Raw genomic sequence first — 7,852 nt, 5'->3', positions numbered from 1 at the left:
ATTAGTGAAAAACATGTGATGTTCTGCATTAGAGGTTGGTTTCTAAAGATTCTTTGATAGTCTTGACTTATTTTTGGCAAGTGGTGAAGACTTAGCTTACATGCATGCAGTTATCTTAATTTGTTGTTAGAATATTTGACCAATTAGGTCCCATGATGTGCTAGAGAATTGGAAATCCTTTAGCATTTTTTCGAGTCTTTCCAGTACTTCAAATCGACACCATTTGCAATTCATAGCCACTAAATCCTGCAGCTATGTGGTTTGATTTCAAATGTGGGAATATTCTGACTATTTTGGACCTTTAAATTCATTACAAATGTGGGATTTTTTTTGGGGATACTTTAACTTCGATTTTGATGTTTCCTATATGAATGTAGGAATGTTTTGACTGTTTTGAATTCTTAAAGTTGGATTATAAATGTGGGAATATTTGACCGTTTTGGATTATTTAATTTGGATTACAAATGTGGGAATGTTCTAATCATTTTGAATTCTTTAAATTTGATTACAAATGTGGGATGGTTCTTTTAGATCTTTTAACATAGATTTTGATGGTTTCTAAACATTTTGGATCCTTTAACTTCAATTACAAATGTGCGAATATTCTAATTATTTTGGATCCTTTAACATTGATTTAAAATATGGTAATGTTTTGATTGTTTTAGACCCTTTAATTTTGATTACAAATGTCAAAATATTTTTTTTTGATACTTTGACTTTGATGATTCCTATACAAATATGGGATGTTTTGACTATTGTGAATTCTTCAACTTAGATTATAAATGTGGAAATACCTAATTGTTTTGGATCATTTAATTTTAGATCATTTTGAATCCTTTAAATTTAGTTACAAAAGAGAGAATGCTATTTTGGATCTTTGATCATAGATTTTGACAGTTCCTATGCAAATGTGAGAATGATTTGATCGTTTTGGATCCTTCAAACTTCAATTGCAAATGTAAGAATATTTTGAACATTTTGGATCTTTTAACTTAGATTTTAAATTTGGGAATGTTCTAACCTTTTTGGATTATTTAACTTTGATTACAAATGTGAAAATGATCTGATAATTTTGAATCCTTTAACTTTGATTTCAAATGTGGGAATGTACTAACATTTTTTTTTCCTTTAAATTTGATTACCAATGTGGGAATGTTGTTTTGGACCCTTTAACAAAGATTTTGATAGTTTCAAAACAAATATGGGAAGGTTTTGATGGTTTTGGATCCTTTAACTTTGATTACAATTGTGGGAATGCTTTGATCGTTTGGGATTCTTTAACTTTGATTTCAAATGTGAGAATGTTCTGACCGTTTTAAATCATTTATCTTTGATTACAAAAGTGAGAATGTTGTTTTGGATTTTTGAACATAGATTTTAGAGCTGGTAATTTGGGTCGAGCCCGACAGGCCAGCACGAACCTGCCTGAAAAATTTAGGGCCAAGCCCAAAAAAATATTATTTTTTATTGTTCGGACCTATTCGGGTAGGAAATTCAGGCCAAGCCTGATCGGGTTCGGGCTTGGCCTGAATACCCAAATAAAAAAATAACTTTTTAAAAATATATATATAATATGATAAATATTAATTAATTTTTCAAGTTTTATATTATTTTATACCAAAATACTATATATATAAGTGTTTTAATGTAGTTATTTGTTAAAAAAATTAAAAATAGTTATATTTCATATTTTTATTATTTTTAATCAATAAAATATCTCAAAATAATATTTAAAATATATTTTAATATTGATTTTAATATTTTAAGATCCAATTTTTGTCAAAAAAATTTGAGTCCTCTAAATCATTTGCATATAAAAAATAATTTTATATTTTTTATAAATTAAGATAATTAATTTTAAAGTAAAAATAAAATTAAAAATAAAATTTAGACATGTATGAATTTCCGACTCTAATACTAGATAAATATAATAAATAGAATTATATTCTTGAATAATTACTTGGTTATTGTCCATGCTAGATTTGGTTAAAAATTAAGAGTAAACTAGAGTAAGAATCTCTTTTATGTAAGAGTTAAACAATATAAAAAGTTAAAAAAAATAATTTCAAAAAAATAATATTTTACTTATAATTAAATAATTTTTGTATATAATATAATGATGGCAATTTTTTTTATATTCATAAAAATAAAAAGTACAATTTATCTAAAAGTTATTAAAAACTTTGAACTAATCGGGATAATAATTTTAAATTAGTAGTCTAACTGTGATTGAATTGAGATTAACTTAATCATAATTAAAATAATATAATTTAATTAAAATATAGAAAATATTTATATATGACTATAATAAGAGAAATATTTAAACAATTAAGACATTAATTTACAAGTAAAGGAAACATTCATGAATAAATTATACATAATACAACAAAATAATAACAAAGCTACTTAAATACAAAGTTAATAAGTTATTTTTTATTTTATTCTTTTAAAATTAAGATAATATTTTACACTTAATAGAATTATTTAAAAATTAAAATTGGTTCAAAAAATAAAGAAAAAATATTTTTAAAAAGTTTTGGGTATTTGAGCCAACCCAAATAAACCCAAAGCCTGAAGGTGTTAGGACCGGGCTTGGCTATATGGGCTTTTTAGAAGGGGTTGGATGCTTTAAACTCGATCCGAATAAATTCGACCCGAATTGAGCCCGGCCCGAATAAGCTCGACCCGCTCGAATTACCGGCTCTAATAGACTTTGATGGTTTCTAAACAAATGTGGGATTGTATAAATTATTTTGGATCCATTAACTTCGATTGCAAATGTGAAAATGTTCTAACCGTTTTGGATCCATTAACTTTGATTTCAAATGTGAGAATGTTCTAATAGTTTTGAATACTTTATCTTCGATTACAAATGTGGGAATGTTATTTTGGATCCTTGAACATATATTTTGATGGTTCCTAAACAAATGTGGGAATGTACTGATTGTTTTGGATCCATTAACTTCGATTGCAAATGTGAAAATATTCTAACCATTTTGGATCCTTTAACTTTGATTTTAAATATTGGAATATTCTAAGATTTTGGATCCTTTAAACTTGATTACAAATGTGAGGATGTTCTTTTGGACCTGTTAACATAGATTTTGATAGTTCCGAAACAAATGTGAGAATGTCTTGACTATTTTGAATCCCTTAACTTTGATTTCAAATGTGAGAATATTCTGATTGTTTTGGATCCTTTATCTTTGATTACAAAAGTAGGAATTTTGTTTTGGATGGTTGAACATAGATTTTGACAGTTCCTAAATAAATTTGTGAATGTACTGATCGTTTTGGATCCTTTAACTTTGATTACAAATGTGGAAATGATTTAACAATTTTGGATCCTTTAACTTTGATTTCAAATATGGGAATGTTCTAACCTTTTTAGTTCCTTTAAATTCGATTACAAATGTAGGAATGTTGTTTTAGACCCTTTAACAAAGATTTTGATGGTTCTGAAACAAATGTGAGAATGTTCTAATGGTTTTGAATCCTTTAACTCTGATTACAAATGTGGGAATACTTTGACCGTTTGGATCCTTGAACTTTGATTTTAAATGTGAGAATGTTTTGACTGTTTTGGATATTTTATCTTTGATTACAAAAGTGAGAATGGTATTTTGATTACTTGAATAAAGATTTTGATGGTTCCTAAACATATGTGGCAATGTACTGACCGTTTTGGATCCTTTAACTTCGATTGCAAATATGAAAATATTTTGACCATTTTTTATCCTTTAACTTTGATTTTAAATGTGGGAATGTTCTAACCTTTTTGGATAATTTAAATTTGATTACAAATGTTGAAATTTTCTTTTGGACCCTTTAACATATATTTTGATGGTTCCGAAACAAATGTGGGAATTTGATTGTTTTGAATCCTTTAACTTTGATTACAATTGTGAGAATGTTTTGACCGATATGGATCCTTTTAATTTTGATTTCAAATGTGAGAATGTTGTGACCATTTTAGATCCTTTATCTTCAATTACAAAAGTGGGAATGTTATTTTGGATCCTTGAATATACATTTTGATGGATCTTAAACAAATGTGGGACTGTACTAACCGTTTTTGATCCTTTAACTTCGATTACAAATGTAGAATTATTCTAACCATTTTTGATCCTTTGACGTTGATTTCAAATATGGGAATCTTCTAACTTTTTTGGATCCTTTAAATTCGATTATAAATGTGGCAATATTCTTTTGCACCCTTTAACATAGATTTTGACGGTCTTGAAACAACTGCATGAATGTTTTGACTATTTTGGATCCTTTAATTTTGATAACAATTGTGGAAATGTTTTGACCCTTTTGAATCCTTTAACTTTGATTTTAAATGTGAGAATCTTATGACCATTTTGGATCCTTTATCTTCGATTAGAAAAGTGGGAATGTTATTTTGGATCCTTGAACATAGATTTTGATAGTTCCTAAACAAACATGAGATTGTGCTGATCGTTTCGGATCCTTTAACTTGAATTAAAAATATAGAAATGTTCTGTTGATTTTGGATCCTTTAATATTGATTTCAAATGTGGGAATCTTCTAACCTTTTTGGATCCTTTCAATTCGATTACAAATGTGAAAAGATTCTTTTGGAACCTTTAACATAGATTTTGATAGTTCTGAAACAAATGTTTGAATGTTTTGAGTGTTTTAGATCCTTTAATTTGGATTACAATTGTGAGAATGTCCTAACTATTTTTGATCCTTTAACTTTAATTTCAAATGTAAGAATGTTCTAACTATTTTGAATCTTTTATCTTTGATTACAAATGTGGGATTGTTGTTTTGGATCCTTGAACATAGATTTTGATAGTTCCTAAACAAATTGGGAATGTTCTAACCTTTTTAGATCATTTAACTTCAATTACAAATGTAGAAATGTTATTTTAGATCTGTCAACATAGATTTTGATGTTCCTAAACAAATGTGGGAATGTTCTAACCATTTTGGAACATTTAACTTCAATTACAAATGTAGAAATGTCCTAATTGCTTTGGATCTTTTAACTTTGATTTTAATTGTTAGAATGTTCTAACCTTTTTGGATCCTTTGAATTCGATTATAAATGTGGGAATGTTGTTTTATGCCCTTTAACATAGATTTTGATGGTTCGAAATAAATATGAGAATGTTTTGATCATTTTGAATCCTTTAACTTTGATTTGAAATATTAGAATGTTCTGAGCAATTTGGATCCTTTATCTTCTATCACAAATGTGGGAATGTTATTTTAGACCCTTTAACATTGATTTTGATGGTTCCTAAACAAATGTGTGAATGTTTTGACCGTTTTAGATAATTTAACTTCAATCATAAATATGGAAATGTTCTGTTTATTTTAGATCCTTTACCTTTGATATTAAATGTTAGAATGTTCTAACTTTTTTAGATCTTTTAAATTCGATTATAAATGTGAAAATATTGTTTTAGACTCTTTAACATAAATTTTGACGGTTCATAAATAGATGTGAGAATGTTCTCATCGTTTTGGATCATTTAGCTTCTATTACAAATGTAGAATTGTTCGGATCATTTTGGATCTTTAACTTTGATTTTAAATGTGAGAAAGTTTTGATCATTTTGGATCCCCTATTTTCCATTACAAATGTAAGAATGTTATTTTAGACCCTTTAACATAGATTTTGACGGTTCCTAAACAAATGTGAAAATATTCTGATCATTTTGAATCATTTGATTTCCATTACAAATGTGAAAATGTTCTATTCATTTTAGATCCTTCAACTTTGATATTAAATGTTGGAATGTTCTAACCTTTTTGAATCATTTAAATTTGATTACAAATGTGAGAATGTTGTTTTAAACCATTTAACATATATTTTGTTGGTTCTGAAACAAATGTGAGAATGTTTTGATCATTTTAGATCATTTAACTTAGATTACAAATATGGGATTTTTTTTGGACTCTTTAAATTGGATTATAAATTTAGGCATATTTGACTATTTGGATCATTTAATTTTCAATACAAATGTTAGAATATTTAGACTGTTTTGAATTCTTTAAATTTGATAACAAATGTGAGAATATTGTTTTGGATTTTTTAACACAAATTTTGATTTTTTCTAAGCAAATGTGATAATGTTCTAACCGTTTTGGATTCTTTGACTTCAATTACAAATGGGAGAATGTTTTTATCATTTTGGATCCTTTAACTTTAATTCAAATATGGAAATGTTTTGACCATTTTGGATCTTTTAGCTTTGATTACAAATGTGAAAATGTTTTTATCGTTTTGGATCCTTTAACTTTAATTTAAATGTGGAAATGTCTTTCCTGTTTTGGGTTTTTTAATTTCGATTATAAATGTGGGAATGTTCTAATCATTTTGGATTCTTTATCTTTGATTTCAAATGTGGGAATGTGCTAACCTTTTTGAATCTTTTAAATTTTATTACATATGTGGGAATGTTCTGACAACTTTAGATCTTTTAACTTTGATTATAAATGTGAGAATGCTTTTTTATATATATTTTAACTTCAATTTCTATGGTTCCCATACAAATATGGGAATGTTTTAGACTCTTTAAGTTGGATTATATATTGGGGAATATCTAGTAGTTTAGACCATTTAATTTGGATTACAAATGTTGGAATGTTCAAATTGTTTTGAATCCTTTAACTTCGATAATAGATGTGGGAATATTGTTTTGGATCCTTTAACATAGATTTTTACGATTCATAAACAAATGTAGTAATGTTTTGTCCTTTTTAGATCATTTAACATCGATTACAAATGTGAAAATGTTTTGTTCATTTTGGATCCTTTAATTGTGATTTCAAATGTGGGAATGTACTAACCTGTTTGGATCTTTTAAATTTTATTACACATGTGGGAATGTTATTTTTGACCTTTTATCCTATTTTGATGGTCCTTAAACAAATGTGGGAATATTGCAATCATTTTGGATCATTTAACTTCAATTACAAGTGTAGAAATGTTATGATCGATTTAGATCTTTTAACTTTAATTTTAAATGTTGGAATGTCCTAACCTTTTTGGATCCTTTAAATTTGATTACAAATGTGGGAATGTTGTTTTAGACCTTTTAACATAGATTTTGATGATTCGAAAAAAATGTGAGAATGTTCTAATCATTTTGGATCATTTAACTTTGATTACAAATGTGAAAATATTCTGATCATTTTGGATCCTTTAACTTTGATTTGAAATGTGAGAATGTTTTGACTATTTTGAATCTTTTATCTTTTATTACAAATGTGAAATGTTATTTTAGACCCTTTAACCTAGAGTTTGACATTTCCTAAACAAATGTGAGAATGTTTTGATTGTTTTGAATCATTTAACTTTAATTACAAATGTAAAAATGTTTTGATCGTTTTGAATATTTTAATTTTAATATTAAATGTTGGAATGTTTCAACCTTTTTTAATCCTTTAAATTTGATTACAAATGTGAGAATATTCTTTTGAATCTTTTAACATAGATTTTGAAGGTTCTAAAACAAGTGTGGAAATGTTTTGATTGTTTTGAATAATTAAACTTTGATTACAATTATGGGAATGTTCTGACCATTTTTGTATAAGTCCTCTTTTTCATCTTAGACTTTACTTACACATTTATACCTTGCATTATAATTATTACATAATAACAAAGATATAAGCCATTAAATTATTTTTAAAATGTGCGATCTCGATTTTATTTAAAAACACGTCAAACATAAGTTTAAAGTTTACCAAAAAAAAGGCTCATGGAAGCGTAAATGTACACCCACACGTTAGAAAAATCAAACAAACATTTTTCTAAAAATGTGCTAGGTACTACACATTTGATATAGAGCTACACATGCTTGTTTTTTGTGCC

The sequence above is a fragment of the Prosopis cineraria genome, unplaced genomic scaffold (assembly GCF_029017545.1).
Source record: "Prosopis cineraria cultivar Desert tree isolate PC_DT_omini unplaced genomic scaffold, ASM2901754v1 PC2, whole genome shotgun sequence".
Classification (NCBI taxonomy): domain Eukaryota; kingdom Viridiplantae; phylum Streptophyta; class Magnoliopsida; order Fabales; family Fabaceae; genus Prosopis; species Prosopis cineraria.
Note: the sequence above shows the minus strand (reverse complement) of the source record.